A 19,205-nucleotide genomic window follows, 5' to 3' on the forward strand; every position below is an offset into this window, starting at 1 on the left:
GATTGCTGGAGGGAAACTGGCTCCTGGCTCCAGGTAGAATGTAACCAGCTGGAGCCTCATAGGAGGTCCCTGGCACAGGTCAGCCCATCAAACCAGGTAAGTCCTTGGGAATCTGAACAGGGACAGGAGACTGTTCTATGCTTTGGTGAGGATCAGGAAGACATTAGAATGTGGTGCTAGGAACTTACCTTTGGAGTTGAACAAACATGGCTTTATAGCTCCACTTTGCTATCAACTGAGGGGCTTTGAGTAGGTGCCTTCATTTCTTAGATCTTCAGTTTCTTCATCTTCACCTGTAAAATTTTTTTAAAAAATATTTTAGGCTGTTGAGGGCAGTAAATTAGATCATGTACCTAAAGCACCCAGCACTGTGATAGACTCACTGGTACTTACCACATAGTGGGATAGCACCTTGGCTAAGATGGCCTTGTGAGGGGGAGCTACACGGGAGGCCCAGGAGGGAGCTCTGAGTTAAAGATAGGTCCAGATCCTAGACTTCTGGCAACCCCCAAAGCCCCCTATTGAACATGTTGGAGTGTTATGGGGGTGGGTCAAAGTGTGAAACCTCTATTCTTACTCTGTCTGCCCCAGATTCTCTCAAAGAGGACAGAATTGAAGGATAGCACTGGACCAAGTGTCAGGAGAATTGAGATGGGCTCTGTCACTCCCTGGCTGGGTGACCCTGGACAAGTCCTTCAACCTGCTGAGGCCTGGGCTTCTCCATTTGTACATTGGAACAAGGTCATCTGCTCTGTCTGTCACAGGATGAACTCCAGACTCACTAGCCTGGCATTTAAGAATCTTCCATCATACTCCCTCACCGCATCTCCCATGAGTCCTCTTCATGCCTATGTGGTTCTGCCACACCAAACTCTACTGGGCACTTTTTTGCCCCTAGACAAAATGTTCTTGCCCAAGTCTCTGTCTATGTAAAGCCCATATTCTTTGGCATCCCCTGTAGCATCTAGCACAGGGTCTTGCATAAAGCAGATCATTGCTTTCTCAGTTAGGATTAGGTTTGATTACATGGGACAGGAAAACAAAAATAATAGTTGTTTAGCAAGTTAGAAGTGATTTTTCTCTTATGCCAAAGAAGCCCAAAGGGAGGATGGCCCAGGACTGGGAAGGTGGCTCCTTGTGCTGGGGACCCACGATCCCTCTGTCTTGCCGCACCAGCACTCTCAGCACCTTACCTCATAGTCCCATATGGCTGCCTGGGTTTCAGATGTCTTATTCTCATTCAGCCAGCGGAGGATGAAGAGAGCTAAGCATGTATTCTCTTCCTTGAGGGAGGCTTCCTAAATGACACCTCTGCTTATAGCTTTTTGGCTAGAACTTAGTCACATGGTCATTATCTAGCTGCAAAAGAGGCTGGGAATGTAGTTTTTAACGGGGCATATTGCCATCCCTTCTTTCCTTCTTTTTCTGAGACAGGGATCTCCCTATGCTGCCCAGGCTGCTATCCAACTCCTAGGCCCAAGCAGTCTACCCGCTTTGGCCTTCCAAAGAGTTGGGATTTCAGGGGTGGGCCTAAGCCTCCATGCCTGGCCATATTGCCATTTCTAATAAGATTATAAGATTGATAGGGGAGAGTGGGAGAATGGGTATTGGCAACCCATATAGTTGCCTCTGCCACAGTTACTGAAAGAACAAAAAATATAAAAACTCACTATGAAGTTTAAAGCCCTATCTGATATATGAGATTATTATTACAAAACACTTAACTCATTTTAGATGAGTTAATTGTCCTGATTTTTAGGCCAAAAACAGCCCATTTCTTCTTGACCTCTAGTGGAAATATGGTGACATGTTTTTAGTTCTTTGTAGAGGCAGGGTCTCACTATGTTGCCCAGGCTGGTCTTGAACTCCTGGCTCAAGCAATCCTCCTGTCTCAGTCTCCCAAAGTGCTCGGATTACAGACATGCATAAGCCACCACGCCCAGCCAACATATTTTTTTCATAAAATAATAACTCAGAGTTGTAAGTGAAGATAAATTGTTGGTTCTTCCCCTTACCTTGCCATATTTTACTACGGAGGGAACTGAACACCAGTGAGGCTAAATGATGTGCCCAAGACGGCCTAGCTGAATGGTGAAGAAGTCAGAACTGGAATGTGCGTTTCTGGACTCCATCAGGGCTTCTTCCTCCATGAGCATTCAGGTTCTGCTGTCACCTGGAGGTCCTGAATTCTGTGCATCTCCTAACCCTGCATGAGGGCCCTGCTCCGCCAGCACCCTTGGAGGCAGATCCAGGTCTCCTTATTGTCAGCCACATTCCCGCCAGCACGTAGTTCAGAAAGCTTCCATCTGAAGAGAGCGAAACATGAAGAAATAGAGGAGCATACTATTAAACTAATGAGGCCATTCTGCTAAGAGCAAACAATCTCTTCCTTTCCTTGGCACCCAGAATCTGCAGGGTCCTGAATTAGGCACTGAAGGGAGATCCAGGGAAGCATGAGGAATGGTCACTGCCCTTGAGGGTCTGGATGTATAGGTTCATTCTACTTTTCATTCATTTATTCAAAAATTATTTCTTGAGCCTCTACTAGCGGTAGGCACTGGGCCTGGCACTGGGTTAGAGCAAGAATCATGGCACTGGTATACAACAGTAAACTGCAGATATGGTTCTTGCTCTAAAATTGCTTATAGTCTAGTGGGGGACAGAGGCAAGTAAACAGGCAACTACAAAATGGAATGAAGACTGCAATGATGGGGAGGGAGCAGGGTACTCTGGGTATAGACTGGGGTCGGTGGGCAAGGCTGAGTGGGTGAGATATCATTGCAGTAGAAACCCGAAGACTGAGTAAGTGTAACCCATGAAGGGTGTGGTGGGTGGGATGGAAGCATATTCCAGGCGGAGAGAATGTGCAGGAGCATGCATAACCTTCTGACCAGACTGCGGGCAGGCCTGGGGGATGGTGGTGGTGAAGGTGGGGAATGTTGAGGAACACAACCAGAAAGGTAGGCAGGGGCCAGTAACTGAAGGACTTTGAAAGGCCTATTGGAGAGTTTCTGTGTTATCTCAAATGAGGTAACAGGCTTGAAGCAGATTTGTATGTTAGAGACCTCTGGCCTCAGGGTAGACAGTGGATGAAAGCAAGTAGGACCAGATTCAGAGAGGTCAGTAAGGAGCTGTTGCAGTGATGGTGGCTTGAACCAGGAGAGAGCCACAAGAGGTGCAGAGAGGTTGAGGGATTTGAGAGATCTTTAAACAGTACATCCGGCAGGTTTGGTGCCTTGGCCAGAAGTAGAAAATGAGGAAGATGGAGGAAACCAACATTTATGAAGAAACAAAGACAGAGGCTAACAAAAGCAATAGCCATTCTCCAGGAAGAAAATGGTGGCACGACCATGTGTTTTGAGCAAGGAACAATTGCTGTGGGCTAGAGAGAGTCTGAAAGACTTCCTAGAAGAGTTGGGATTGGAGCTGGGTGTTAGATATGGGTAGGATTTTGGTGGGTAGAGAGGGCATTCCAGGCTAAACAATGATGCAAGTTAAAATTCTGAGGCAGAACAGTGTGTGATTTGTTTAGCATGGTTTGGTCATGGTGTTCTTGGGAGACTCCCAAAGAGCTGATTCTCCAGGGGGTGCTACTAAAACTCTTATTGAAAGGAAAGACTGTGGAGATGAATCTTCTCACTCTCCCAGAATGGTACAGAGCTCTTTATGGACCCCTGGGCTACCTGTGTAGGAACCTCAAGGGGTCTGTGGACCACTAGACAGCCCAGCATACCTGAAACCTCACAGATGCTGGCTTCCACCGTGACAAAGATGAAAAGTCCCTCTTTCTCAAAATCAGTACTTTTATTCTCGTAGGCCTCCTGCTGTGCCCTACTCCCCATGTTGACAGCTACTGTCCCAGGTGTTGCTTTACTACATCTAGGCTCCTGTGGAGCCCTGCCTGCCAGGACGCACTGGTGAGCAAGGGCTGCAAAGCCATCAGGGAGACGACATGAATCCAAGGCTGTGGAAAACTTAGGTTTAGATACTCTCTCTGCTCCTTCCTGGCTGTGTGGCCCTAAAATAATTACTCAACCTCTCAAAACTGAGATTCAGAGAGATTAATTATTCTAGGGTTACAGAGCCAGGAAGGAGCAAAGGAAGTATCCACACCTGAGTCTGTCTGACAGCAAAGCCTGATTTCTCCATCTCTCCAGGTACCTAAGCCAGGTGAGGGTTTAACTTCCTTTCTTGAATGAAAGTTCCAATTCCTAGGTAGGAAAGCACAGTGAGTAGGGAAATATTTACATGGAGGCCACACACCCCAGCCCTTTCCCAACCCACTCTTGTGTGATCCTTTTGAGGGTTTTTTGTTTTTCTTTTGTAGAGTCTTGCTCTGTCGCCCAGGCTGGAGTGGTGTGATCTCAGCTCACTGCAACCTCCACCTCCCGGGTTCAAGTGATTCTCCTGCCTCAGCTTCCTGAGTAGCTAGGATTATAGGTGCCCACTACCATGCCCAAATAATTTGTATTTTTAGTAGAGACAGGGTTTCACCATGTTGGCCAGGCTGGTCTTGAACTCCTGACCTCAAGTGATCCCCCTGGCTCAGCCTCCCAAAGTGCTGGGATTACAGACATGAGCCACTGAGCCTGGCCTGGACTCTTTTGTAGATGGGACAACCGAGATCTGAACACTAACGAGGGCTCACCATGCCACCATGCTACCTCTCTGTTTTCTCAGCCCCTACTGCAGGCCCCATGCCATAAGAACATGGCCCCTAAGGTTCAGGCCTATGGCCCCAGTTTAGGTGGTGCCTCCACTGTGCTCCCCTACACCCCTCTTCCCCCCTGCTATTTGAAGGCCAAGACTACTCAGCTTTGATTCAGGTTGAATTAGTCATCAAGGGTAAAACAAAGAAGAGAATAAAACAAAGAAGACTTACTCCCTTGTGGATGAAATGAACCCACCCACCTTTTGACTTCTTTTTGTTCTGGAATGATGGCAGCATGCCATGACTCATCACACTCACAGCATGCCGTGAATCATCACACTCACAGAGACTGCTTTATATGTTTTCTTGAAAATGAAGAGACAATACACCAGTAAATTAACTGAAAATGACTCGTGAAAGGAGGGAAGAATGACCTCCAGCACATCAGGGCAGAGTCAGGGCCACAAGAAGGTGCAAGAGCTGGAGGGAACCACAACGCCTTGGCAGAGAAGAGAGCAAGTGGGGGCCAAGCCACAAAGCTCTTCAAGGGCAATCAATGGTGAAACCTGACGGAGTCTTGTCCGTCCCCAAGTCTGCTTGAGTTAAAGCCCTGCACCTTCACAAGCAGCTGGAGGGAAGGGAGGAAAGATATTTTCAAAAGAGCCGTCATGTGTGGGGTGTGGGAATGAAAAACTTGCTGTGTCTAACACAGAGAGCCTCTCCAAGCCAAGCTGTTTGCTTCCGGGCAAATGAGGGAATGGAAGTGGGACAGAAGACTCTTGGAGCCAGCTATCAGCACCGCGTTTCTGTCTGGAGGAACGAGCTGAGAAGGTCTGAATCTTCTCCAGCCTGTTCTGCAAATGTGGGATAATCGCACAATGGCTGGCGCTCACAGCATGGCTCCGGCATTATCCAGGACTCTGGTTCTTGGTGACGGGAAAGAGGACAAAATTGGAAGCCAGACGAGCTAGGGCTGGATGGTCTGGAGGAAAACGTCCACTTCTCTCAGACTGTTTCCGCCGAGGAAACAGATGATTGCTACCACCTACCTTAGAGGTTGGGAGGATGAAAAGAGGTAATGCTTGTGGAGCTGTTCTGTAAACTGTAAAATGCTATGCAAATGCTGCTTGTTAACATGTTTACACATGTGGGTGAGTTAACGTAGTCTGACAGACTAGACGTCAAACTCAGAGTCCAAGGCAATAGGGGCATTATGTTCCGTGCCTTAGCCTCTGGAAAACATGATGAAACCAGAAATGCATTTATTGAAAATGAAAAGTTCTCTACAGAGCTTCCTGTCCTTTCCAGTGAATTCCAGGCTTCCCATGGTGCTTTCAGGGCTTCCCCGGAAGCTGCTGGGGAAAGCTGACTTCCATTCTGGTTGCTATGAAACTCCATTTTTGGTTCTGCTCTGTGACCATCTTCATTTCAGTCACTTGCACCACTATGAGGACTGAAAAGACTCTTGGCAGAAAAGTAGTTTTTTGTTTCATAGCATTAGAGTTTGATATATAATATTATTTTTGAACAGAAGAAGTGCACAGAGGAGTTCATAAAGGGTGGTATTTTAGAACTGAAAGGGACTTGGAAGAATGTCTAGTTCAACCCTGTGATTTTTTCTGGTGAGGAACTGAGGCCCAGGCAGAAGGACTGGTTTTCTCCAGATCTCACACATGAGCCAGTGAGCCAGGGTTAAAATCCCCAGGGCTCTGATTCCGATTCCTGTGCTCTTTCCCTTACCCCAGGGTCAAAAGCTCAGATGCTTTCAGAGTCCAGACAAGTGATGGGGAGGGCACTGGTGGGTAGGAAGGTAGGGAGTTGTGGGATGTTCAGTTCTGTTTATGTTTATACTGCTAGAGGTTTAATGAGCTACTTGAATCTTAAATTTATGTCAGTCATCAAATCTGGGAAGTTTTCAGCCATTGTTTTTCCAAATATTTTTTTCTATACTAATCTCTTTCGCCTTGCCTTTAAGGACTCCAATGACTTGAACGTTAGACCACTTGGTATTGTCCCACAGATCCTTGAGGCTCTATTCATTATTTTTCAAGTACTTTTTTATCTTTCAGATTAGATAATTTCTGTTGATCTACCTTCTAGTCTACTGACACTACGTCTGTCATTTGCATTCTGGTATCGGGCCCATCCAGTGAATTTATTTTAGAGACTGTGTTTTTCAGTTCTAATATTTCCACTTGTTTTTATATAATTTCTCTTGCTTGACTGAGAACTTCTGTTTTGCCATTCATTGTAAGAGCATTCACCTTTACGTCACACAGGATGATTATAATAGATTCTTTAAAGCATTCTTTTCTAATTCCAACATTGTCTTATCTTTTCCCTTGACAACTGGTCATGTTTTCCTGGCTCTTATCATGCTGGGTAGTTTTCAGCTATATCCAGGACATTTCATATAGTATATTATGAGACTCTGGTCCTGTTAAAATCATAAAGCATGTTGAGTTTTGTTTCATTTTGGCAGGCAATCCACCCCATTAAGTTCAACAGCAAGTTCTGTCTCACATTTTGTAAGCAGTGGTTTCCATGTCAGCTCAGCTTCCAAAGCCTTTGTTTTGCTGTCTGGGTATGTTCCACAGAGGCACATCTTGCAGGTGAGCTCAGGACTTGTGTTGGCTCCTACATGGAATCCCTTTCTCCCGCTCTTTCCTCTGAGAGATTTCCTTCTTGCAGAAAAAGGACCAGCTTCTTTTCCTGGTCCTCTGGCTAGAAGGATGAATTACTCTCAGCACCGAAGTGGCTGATGATGCCACAAAGTTTCATGTCACTTGGCCAGACCTTAGAGCAAAGTGCAAGAGGAAAAAAGTGAGAACTCACCTGATACTCTTGACTTAACAGGGACCCCTTTTCTGAACTTCTCTACCCAGAGGGACAGATTTTCTCTTGAGATTTTAGTGCTCAAGCTGCTGCCAAGGTGGTGGTGGTGCAGTTTGGGGGCTGCACCTGACCGTGGGGCAGAGCTGAGAGAGAAAAAAAAGACAATGATTTTCCCTCCACTTTCTGTCTTGCAGGGGACCCCTTTCCAGATTATCCAGAAAGATGGGCCATTTCTTGGGGTCATTGATGTCTATGACAGGACGTGGCGGTTTCATGATTCAGCTCACTCTTGGGTCAAAGCCAGGAGGAAACAAATTCCAGGAAATTCACCATCTCCATATTGCTCATTCATAGAATTTTGACTTCTCCTCACAATCTAGCTGCTTTTAGAGGACGTCTCAGAGACCTAAGTTAATTGTTTTTTTGTATTTTGCTGAGAGTCTTTGGTTGTAATCAGTGAGGGAGATAGTGTGTAATGCGTGCCTTTCACTTGGTTGGAACTAGAAGTTGAGCAAAGCACTTGGAATTCATCTTTTTTGGTTAGTGCTGCCCCAGGACTTTCATGGACAGAATCCCACAATAGAACCTGTATTTGGGAATCCCATATTCCCTGGGCTGGTGGTGGCAGGTCCGAGGAGTCTATGGCTTCAAGTTTTCTACCTTATTTGGGTAGACACTTGAAGCAATGTTCATTCAACCAAGACTTATTGGGTGCCCACCATAGGCTATGTCCTGGAGATACAAAAATGACTAAGACATGGTGCCCACCCTTAAGGAGCTCATAGGTGAGTGGAATAAAGGGATTTGGAGTAAAAATTTAGGATCCAAGCTTTAAAACTTCTTTCCCAAGGCATCCTGTGGGTCCCAGAACCACAGCACATTGTCAGAGAGCATTTCCTAGCCTGATTCCTAGCCTGATTATGGAGTTTGGCCTTTCTAGTATCATTGCTTCTCTCCTCTGAGAGGAACCAACAGCAAAGCACTGTATATTCAAAAACAGCCTGTAAAGTGCTCCTTTTGTTTTGTGAACTCTACAAATACCTAGATTACCTGTGAGTAATAGTCTTCTTGCCTATTAAACACACACTTAAGAGAACACAGTCTGGTTTGGGGCTGGAGAACTCAAAAGGGAAGTGTAGACAACGGAGAGTGTTCAGACAGTGCTTTTAGCAGGTGGCACCTGATATTTAAAAATAAAGAGTGGGGGAGTTAGGGGCCATCTGGCAAGGAGATAATCCTTCATAAAGCAGATTAACCATACCTTTGTCTTAGTTCACACCACTGTAACAAATTACCATAGACAGGGTAGCTTAACCTACAGACATTTATTTCTCATAGTTCTGGAGGCTAGAAATCTGAGATCAAGGTGCTAGCAGGGGCAGGTTCTGGCAAGGGTCTCCGCCAACTTTTGTTATATTCTCACATAGTGGACAGAGGGCTTAAAAAGCTGTCTGGTACCTCTTCTTATAGAGGCACCAATCCAATTCATGAGGGCTCAACCCTCATGACCTAACCACCTCAAAAGGCCCCACCACCTAATACTATCACATTGGGGATTCAATTCCAACATGTGAATTTTGGGGGGACAGAAACATTCAGTCCATAACACTCCCCAGTCCACCTGTGCTGCCTTTTATCTTTGAAAGCACTTACCTTCTCTTTCTGCATTGATGTAATGCCAGAGCACTGGATCTGGGAAATGAGGTAGAAGGTGGGAGGGAAGAATAGGGGTTCAGCCATTTAGCTAGCATAAGTAGGTGCCATGTGCCAGCAAGGGGACCCTGTGCATGAGTTAACTTACCACACTCACAGCAATCAGTAGGCCTGTGTGATAAGTGCTGTGTTTCCTATATGGTAGATGAGGAGACCAAGACTCAGAAGTGATGTGATTTTTTCCAGGTATTAGCTGGCAAATTGTAGACTAGAATCCAGGTTTTGGCCAGGCGTGGTGGCTCACACCTGTAATCCCAACACTTTGGGAGGCTGAGGCAGGTGGATCATGAAGTCAGGAGTTTGAGACCATCCTGGCCAACATGGTAAAACCCCATCTTTTAAAATAATAATAATAATATAGAATCCAGGTTTCATGAGTGTGGGTTTTGTTGATCTAGTTTACCTACTGCACCAGCCTGTAAGACTTTGGGGTCTGAATGTGTACCTCTTCATACCACTAGAGCCCCAGCAGTCTTCTAAGTGACACATGAGCCATACTGGGGAGGAGTTTGGGGAAAGGAGACCTTACCATCGACACCAGAGTCTTGGGAGCTCATGAGAGAAGAAGATGCCTGCTGGGAAGCCAGATCCCAGGTTCTCCAGACCTATATCTCCTTGGAGTATAATTCAATCAAGTGCTTATTCCCCTCTTTAAAAAAACTAAAAGGATGCAGAAACTAAACAAAGGAAGAAAACACAAGGGAAGGCAGGGATTGTTTTCCAGGACATTTTCCTCTGATCAGGAGGGTTAAGTTGGGAACAGAGGACTGATGGGGCTCCATCAGAGGCAGCCCAAGGGAGAAGAGTCATTTCTTCTATCCCCACCTGTCCTTGGTGTTGGCTCTGACCCAAGGAGAGCAGGGGGCATTGACATGGGAGGTGTCTCTCCTTCCTGAGTGGTCAGTGAGGGGCAGCTTCTCCTCCTACTCCAGGAGGGTTGAGGGAACCTGCATGTTGCATTCCAGAGCAGTCAGGGCTTCTCCTTGCCAGTCTCCTACCCTCCCTTTCTGGCTCCTTTTCTCCCACTTCCTCATGTCTTCTTTCTCATTTAATAGCAGGGAGAACTAGCAAATGAACCTTGATGGAGCCTGACTGTGCCAGGCAATGTGCCAAGCACTTTGTGTCCATTTGTTTCTAGAAGAGGGCTTGGTATACTGTAGGTGCTCAATAAGTGTTAGCTCTTACCTTTAGTGTCTCCATGTCCTTTGTTCCACTGATCTCCAGGCACAAGGCAGCAGGCGATGGCTCAGTTTCACAACTACTGCAGAGAGGAGGCAAGAACAAAGTCAAGTGGTGGGGGGGAGCAGAAATGAACTGGCATTAGGGCTAATCACAGACATTTCTCTTTTGAGGTCCTATTTCCATGAGAAGGAAACTGAGGCAAACCCAGACACTGACAGCTTAGCTGGGAACCAAAGATGATAATATACGGGAGCCCATGGTAACTGAGGGCTTGTGCAGCACCTTTTGGCACCAACCTGCACCCAAAGAGCATCCTCAAAAGTTGTCTCATACTTGCCCTGAGCAGCTCTTTCATGCCATTACCATGCTCTGTGCCAGATGTGACTAATTTTTTAAATCTCCAACATTCTCAATTAGTCATTAGCTAATTTTGTAAGAATGTTAGGGTAAGCACACTCAAATTGTATTCTTCTGCAAAGAGAAAGGAAGATTGCCTGAGACAACTTGTCCCCCATCAGACAAGCAAGATCCCAGCCAAAACCTTTGAAGCCTTGTGACATCAATAGATTTTTCTAGAGTGGCATCATGTCCCTTTGATTTTTCTGCATATCGTATTTTGAATGCCACATTCTCCTCTCCTTTCCACTGCCACTGCCCTGGCTGGGTCCTCAACACATTGCCATAAACTCTCACCAGGCTCTCTGCCACCAATCTAAACAAAACCAAACACTACTAATCATGGACCTTCATGGCACATTTGCTTTTGTTGGCTCCAAAAGCCTCCAGTGGCTTTCCATTGCAGATTGGAAAGGTCTAGACAAGGTGATCAAAACTTCCACTATTGATTGCTTTTCCAAACATCTCCCCTACTTCCTGTTATGAATACCACGTGGCTTACTTATTATCTCTGGTTTACTATTACCTGCTTTACTTATTATTGCTACACAAATATGTCTAGACCCTTCTGACCTTCCCACCTTTACCCGTGCCTCTTCAGCTCTCTCCTTCTCATTCCTTACCACTGATGGCCAAACATCCATCCTTCCATGGACTTAGGTCTGGTCACTTGGACTCTAGATAATTTCCCTCCTCCTTAGCAATTCCACCTTTGATTGTGTGCACTCCTCATGCTGTATTGTTAATTGTCTTTCTATGTCTATAATTTGCTTATGTGTTGTAGACATCATTGCGGCCCACTGCCATGCTTTCTCACAGAATAATACTTAGTATTCTGTTATTCAATCTACTAGAGCTTTGCAATTTCATAACGATAACTTTGTCATTAAAAATGTTACCAGTGGGGATTTAGGGCCCTTGAGATGGGGCAAGGAAAGGAGATAGAGGGTGTGTGTGTGTGTTTTTAAAGCTTTTTGTTCTTCCTGTGCAAATCATATAACTTCTAATTATTTCCAATATTAAGGAAATAGTCCCTTTTAACCCTTTTAAATTATTCAAACATTAAAATGATTCACCAGGTTTAAAAACTGCTCTGACCCTTCCAGAAATGTAAAAAAAGAAGAAAGAAAACCCAAACATTGACTCTTTGGGAGGAAAAATAAGCTGGTTGTGGTTTTATTTCTCCAATATTCTCAAAGAACTGGGAATGCACCACGAAATGGCAGTGCTTGTTTCTGTGACTTTGAGAGCAAGTAATGAAATGAAAGAAAGTCTTAGGAAACAATTAAATTCTGAAATCAAAGTGTCATTCATGGGCCAGGAGTGAAGCATTTGCCTTTGACTGAAACACACTGTCAATGCCACCTGAGAGTGTACACCTCACCTCTGCCTGGATTCCACTCTCTCTACCAAGCTCTTCTTGGGCAGAAGTCACGGAGCCATAGGTGGCACCACTGAGCACTATGCTTGTGAAGGAGACTTTGGGTTTAATCCCTGCTAGGGGAATTCAAATGCTGCTCTCCTAAGGAGGAAAGCAGGTTTTCTTTCTTGACTGTATTTCAACACTGCTGGCAGAATGATTCCAGCCAGCCAGGATGCTTTTTTGCTTCCCAGCTTCTCATAGTGCCCTAGATCTTGCATCCTTCAGTCCTCAACATTTACTTTCCTCTTTACCCACTGTAATTTGCTTCTGTGTTGTAGATATCATCATGGCACAGTACCATGCTTATTCATGGAATAGATACACAAATATTGATGATATTTTCTGTTGCTATGTAGTTAACAAAACTTATTGATTTAAAACAGTACAAGGTGGGGTGCAATGGCTCATGCCTGTAATCCCAGCACTTTGGGAGGCCAAGGTGGATGGATCACCTGAGGTCAGGAGTTTGAGACCAGCCTGGCCAACATAGCGAAACCCAGTCTCTACTAAAAATACAAAAATTAGCTGGGCATGGTGATGCATGCCTGTAGTCCCAGCTACACAGGAGGCTGAAGCAGGAGAATTGCTTGAACCTGGGGGTAGAGGTTGCATTGAGCTGAGATCGCACCATTGCACTCCATCTTGGGTGACAGAGTGAGAGAGATTCCATATCCAAACAAACAAAGAAACTGACAAAAACACAGGTACAAATTTATTATCTCATGGTACCAGCTGGCTCCTCTGCTCAGGGTCTCACTAGGTTCAAAGCCCTTTTTGTTCAGCGTCCCTGTCTATCACTGCCATCATCCTATATGCCCCTCTCTGTGGCACGTTGTGCTTCACAGCTCAAAGTAATATTATTTGCATTTGGTTTTGAGACAATCATAACCTTATGATCACTTTCTCCATTCTTCTCTGCTAACTGAGTTTCAGGAGATATAAGACATAGGCCACACCCTCACAATTCTATACTCAGGCATCTTCCAGGATCACACATTCTTTAATGCAGTGAAGAATTGATGCTCATGAGTGACATCCTACATTGAAAGGAAAAGACACAGCCAGGCGTGATGGCTCACGCTTGTGATCCCAGCACTTTGGGAGGCCGAGTAGGAGATGTAGGTGAGTAAAGAATCTTTACTGATGAGTAAAGATTCCCACCCTCACCTCTTTTACCCCTCCACATCTGCCCACCCCGTCTCCACTGTTCAGTGCAAAGGCTCCTGGGAACAGTGACATTCTAAACTGTTAACAGCTGAAGACTTCCAAAGGATTCTGTCACCCAGTGACAGTTGGCTGAAGACCGTGAAAGAGAGAGGTCCTCCAGGGTTGGGAGTAAGACTGAGAGGAAAGGGAAATTACCAACCTCAGGAAGAAAGAGACTCCTGGCCTGAGCTCCTTGTAGAGTACTGGCAGAGTTAGAGCCTCATGCCTCACCCAGCCATGCCTTCGAGCCCCCTTGTTGCTTTACAGGACATAGCCCTGCAGGGGACCCATAGATGAATCAGACATGGACCTTGCCCTCGAGGAGCTTATTGTCTAGTGGCAAAAAGTGCCAACTACATACAGCTAGGGCAATTTCAAGGGCTGTGGGCCTTCAGAAGAGAGAAAGATGTGGGGTGGACTCAAAGAAGACCTTCACAGGAGGTTGCATTTGAGCTGGACCTCAAAAGATCTCAGGAGAATTTTCACAGGCAGAGGTTGCAGGTGGTGCTAGTTATGGAGCCAGACACCTTCAGTCTGAGACTGATCTGTGAGGACATCAGGGAGTGGGGAAGGCTGGAGAAGGGTAAGAGGCCAAGGAGACCCTGGCTACCTTCTCTAGTAAGAGGACACCAAAGATCACGCATTGCCTGCTTTAACATTTTGTCTACCTTTGCCCTGATGAAAATAGGCTGCTATTTGGGAGGAGTAATTGGCTAAAAGTTGAGAACTCAGACTTGGATTTGACCAAGTTAAACCAACCCTGGGCCCCATGATTCTCTGAGTCTGTGATTCCCAGGTGGTGCCAATGACACACCTTTGGGACTAGGCAAGGCCTCTTGGTCATTGAATTCCCTCTAGGGGAATTCACAGGAGAATGGCAGATGGAAAACCCCACAAAGTGAATATGCCCAGGACTGTTTTCATGATAGTTCCCGATTATTGACTAGCTCATGCCTGTCAGCAGAGCCAGAATGGACATGTACCATAAAAAGTATGAGGGCAGGCAGAGGTGAGAAAAAGGACTGGAGGTGACATTAGATGGCAAGAACATGAAATGAGGTTACTTGGATGAGAAACCCCCAAAATGATCAAGAAGGTATTAAGGTAACTCGGTGATCAAAATGAGGTAACTGGGTGATAAAGGGGGAAATTAAGAAGCCTATTCTTTGTTGTACCCAGTTCTTTTTTCCCCACTGTTACTGTTTTAGAATTGCAACTCTACGTTTCGTGGAGGTTACAGCAGAAATCTTGTAAAACACATTCTTCTCTGACAGGGAAATAATTCCCCAAATCTTAACTCTTTTCATAATATTTGTGCAAATTTCAAGAATAATTTTTGTTTGACCTTTGGTGGCACCACATGCTTTGGACTTCTGTTCCTAAATCCCAGCATAACCAGTATATTCCCAGGATTCTAGTCATTCCCAATGGGCTGAATTTAGCCAGCAGTAACCCTAGCCTTGCAAAGACAAAGCAACCCAGTGATATGGGACAAAATAGAAGCTGACAGACAAATCAGGTCTAGTCAATCAAAGGATGAAGAGCAGATGGCTCAGGCCAGAGGAAGTAGCACATCTTGGATGGCCAGAAAAAGAAGAGAAGGCAGGCATGTGGGGGATCAGCCCAAGAAGGTATCAGTATGCAGGACTCTGGCCTCCAATCCTAAGACCCCTTGGGAGGGGAAGAGCATTCATTTTCTACTTCACTTTTTATGTACCTGGCTTGGCGGAAGGAGCCTTGGTCTTAGAGGTATAGTCCCTGCATCCAAAATGAGATGAAACCTGCCTCTGGTCAAGTCAGGACCAGAAAGGCTAAGTTGATCTAACTTGGAAAGGAAACTTTGTGCTATCTCAGTTTTATGCTCAATGTCTGCCTTTGAGGGGCAAGAACAGCGCTAGAGTACGAAGAATCTCAGGGTATGAGAGAGAGGAGGCAACATAGCCAAGTCCAGTGTGAGAAACTGCCTTCTGGGGAATTTCTTCACATAGCTGTACTTTTAGCTGGTCTCTCCAGCTTCTGTCTGACCTGCAGTAGGTTGCTTCAAAAGTCCAGTTTTCCTATGACCATTCCAATCCCCTGCAAAATACCTCTTTGATGCTCAATGTGGCAGTCCCCTTTGGATCTGACTTCTCTTCTGACAGCTTCCCCACCACCCTGTTTTCTTGGTATAATTGTCTTCCCTGGAAAGGTAGTTCCCTTTCTTAGCTTCCTGTTCTTCTGCTCACCTCTTTTTCCTTCCTGCTGTTTCTCCACAAACACTTTGCCGACCTTCAATAATCCTGGTGTCCAGATTCAGTTTGGGGCCTACCATTGTGTCTCGCTGGGTGACCATTTTCTTTGAGGAATGTCCTCATTACCATATATTTTTAAACTAAAAAGTTTGCATGAATATGGATCCCCACACATTTGATACAACAAGAAAGGCACAGAAATAGGGTTGTAATTTGGGGGCAAGCGTATTCCTTGGCGGGAAAGGCAGCAGGAGCTGGTTCCCAGTATAGGGTTGGAGGAGGAGCTGCTGATAGTACTGCTCATATGCAGCAGGCTGCTGGCACAGGGGGTTCTGGAGCTCCAGGCTTGGCAGGCATAGTGGGAGGAGCAGACCCTTTGTGGTGGTCTTTTTGAAACTCTCTGCCTTGACGATTGAGGAATAAGGGGTCAGTTTCACTCAATGTCCCCATAGGTGACTCAAACTTGTATCACACCCAACCATATTCTCCAGAGATGATCTCTCCTATGAAAGCATTTGAAAAGCAACAGAGTGATTTCTTGAGAGTCTTAACCCGTAATGAGAAGCTAATAGCCTGCATGTGGTCCTCTTGTTTGTGATAGTTTAGTTTATAAGCATAGAACACAGTACATTGTGTAGAAAAATGTTGGCAGACTCTACAGAGCCTAGACGAGAAGTTGAGATCATGGATTTGCCTTCTCTTTTAAGGGCTCCTTAGGAGTCGCTTCCTCCTTAAAACCCTTTTAATGGATTTCTATGAAGAAAATCATCTAAATAAGAGTTTTACTCAAACCGGGGTCAGTACTTCCCGGTAGCACAGGACTTGAAGGGGGCTGGCAGACATGCTGCAGAAGCACACTGACAGTGGTTTGGTCCTGCCTAGACTGGTTACCATTTCATGACCGGTTGCCATTTCACTCTTCCCATTGCTCAGATTGGCTGTGCATTCTCTTGCTTTCAAAAGAAATGTAACTGCATGAATGAAAGTGCTCTCATCCCCATTTCTGCCCAGTGAAATCCTACCTCTCCTCTCAGTTCAGCTCAAACACCACTTCCTGTGAAGTTCCTTTAGATAATACTAAGTGAGAGGTCAATGTTCCCTCCTCTGGACCCAACAGCCATTTGGTTGGGTGCTTGTCACACTCTAAAAGTGAGCATGTTAGTGAAGGTCTTATCTTCCCTGCTGGGCTGAGAATAAGTCAGTAGGAGATTGCTGGGCATGGAGGCTGGGATGAGCCGGTATGGTGGCACTTGTTTTTTCAGCTGCCATTAAATCCCTGTATAGGAACTTCTCATCGAGCTTGCTTTCTCTGTGTGTGCAGAACTGCACGAACACACTCCTCATGGCCTTTTCTTTGCAAAGGCACAGTTAGGTCTGCAAATACAGAATCTGAGCAGCTGTGGCAAAGCAGCCCTGATCACATGGCCCATCTTTTCCATTCTCCAGCTGTCCTGACCAAAGGCCACATTGGAAAGAGCTCTAAGAGCCACTAAGAGCTGTGGAGGCAGGAGTAGGGGAGGAAAGACAAATGTCAAAATTCTTGGATGATCCTGGGTAGCAAGTGGCCAACGGGGGATGAGAATGGGTGACAGAGCCTTTCACCTTTGGGGTCACAGCATGTCTGGCTGCAGGGTATGAGGGCCAAAACATCTGTCAGCTGGGCAGCAGCTCCTATGAATGAATCGCCTTTGTCTTGTTGGAGGCAGGGACGAGTGTGAGTTTATTTCCTCAACAGAAAGCCATGTAAACCAGGGATCAGATGGAATCCCTGGTGGTGGCAAGAAGCCCAGTAGCCCATCAGACAGAAGATGCCCATCAACAATGGAAATGAGTACACAGGGCCTCAGAAGGAAAGGTACTGTGTCTTGGCAGAAGGCCCCTCACCTCTCTATGAAGCTCTTTGGGGCAGAAGCCCTTGCCAATTCCAGCAAACCTTCATGGAGTATGGGGATGGCAGATGGGGTGCCTGGTACCAGCCACCCCCTCCCAACTTCCCACTAGCTATGTGGGCAAACTCACATTAGCAATGAGCTCAGGCCTTCTTTGCTCATTTAAGAAAAAGTAGTGATCCCATTATCCTAGGGGTGATTCTTTGCCCCAGACTCAGCTTCTTTTTTCTAACTTCCTTCAGCCCTGCTGGCTCCTCCTCAGCAGTAGCTAATGTAGGATGATGAACAGCAGCAGTTGAGCTATTTTTAAGTCAACAAACTACTAATGCTAAGAGTTCCTGAGAAAGCAGGGAATTCAGAGCCACGGAAGCAAATGCTAAAAGTGATTGATGGGCATGGAAGGGAATGATCTGGACTGCTGTTTAAAAAAGTAACCCCTTGAATTTAATCCTAAAAATGGCCAAGCTGGAAGAGTCCTTAGAAATCATCTAGTCTGCTTTTTCCCTCCCTAGAAATTTCTACAGATGAGAAAGTAAAGTGGATGATGATTTAGGGCTGAGGCACTTAGCTGATCCGGAGCTAGAAGCCAACTCTTCCTGCTTCCTATGTGAATGATCTTTTCACAAAGATCAGTAGAATATGTTTCTGGATTTCTTTGTTTCAATGAGCTTCGGTTATTACACTTTATTTTTCATAGCATGGGCTCCGTAAAACTAAATGACTCTACAAACTCTAAATAAGGTCATTAAACAAGCCCCAAACACAGAGGAACTTTCAAGGCATTGGGTTACTAAATCAGTGGAGGTTATAGTCAGTGGACAGATAACTCCGAAGTATCAGCTGGTAGCATATTCCAAATCAGTAAGGAAGGAACATCTGGTTCTTACACCACCCCAATAGTGGCGGCATTCCAGCTGGTGAGTCCTCCTGGACTCCTGATGCAGTGCTGTCCTCCAGCTCCTGCTTTGCTTTCCGGGGTAAATTCAATACCCAGGGGCAGGGAACCAGACTTGGAAGGTTCTCTCCCTACCTCTAACTCCTCCTTCAACACCCAGCTCTTCAATGTCTTCTCTGTGAAGCTTGCCTGCGTCTTCCCCCATTCCTCAGAGAAGTCCAAATCTTCTCTTAATGTCCCTCCTTCATAACGTCCCTGCAGTCACATTGTGAGGTTAGTGTGTTAGGCCCCCACCAAGCCTAGGGGTGTTTTTGTCATTTGTGATCTTTCAGCCTCGAAGACTACAAATGAGAATTTTAGTGCCAACATAGGAGAACCGGGACCCACACCAGATAGAGCTCACTAGAGACAAGATACCCCTACTGGGGTAGACACTGAACAGGGAGGGAGACAGGAGAGGGAGCAGAGCAGTGGTGGTGTCTGCAGGAAAGCCTTGCTGAAATCATGGAGGCTGAGGTAGCTTATGAAAGCCTGGGTCTTAGAACTGACCCGCGGGTCACTGAAAGCCCCTCTTGTAGGGGAATGAGAGGCTGCAGCAGCTCTGAGTCACACAATCAGGAAGGGATTGAAGGCTTGAGGCAAACAGCCATTATGACAAAGGAGAAAATGTGCTTTACTCCATGGGACTCTGTCTCCCCCGGTGGACCTAGCATGCTGGGCAAAGGCCGCTGTCTTTTGGCTTGAGGCTCATCTGTTGAAGAGGAGGCTGGTGTCACCCTAAGCC

General features: G+C 45.9%; 1 protein-coding gene across 1 annotated transcript in view; it reads left to right on the forward strand.

The window, feature by feature from the left end:
* Positions 1-5,333: 5,333 nt before the first annotated feature.
* Positions 5,334-19,205, forward strand: part of CYP19A1 (cytochrome P450 family 19 subfamily A member 1) — an 88,130-nt gene continuing 74,258 nt past the window's right edge. The window contains exon 1 of the mRNA XM_074393603.1: positions 5,334-5,726. The gene's annotated coding sequence lies outside the window, so the exon portion shown is untranslated. The remainder of the gene's footprint in view (positions 5,727-19,205) is intronic.

The sequence above is a fragment of the Saimiri boliviensis genome, chromosome 2 (assembly GCF_048565385.1).
Source record: "Saimiri boliviensis isolate mSaiBol1 chromosome 2, mSaiBol1.pri, whole genome shotgun sequence".
Classification (NCBI taxonomy): domain Eukaryota; kingdom Metazoa; phylum Chordata; class Mammalia; order Primates; family Cebidae; genus Saimiri; species Saimiri boliviensis.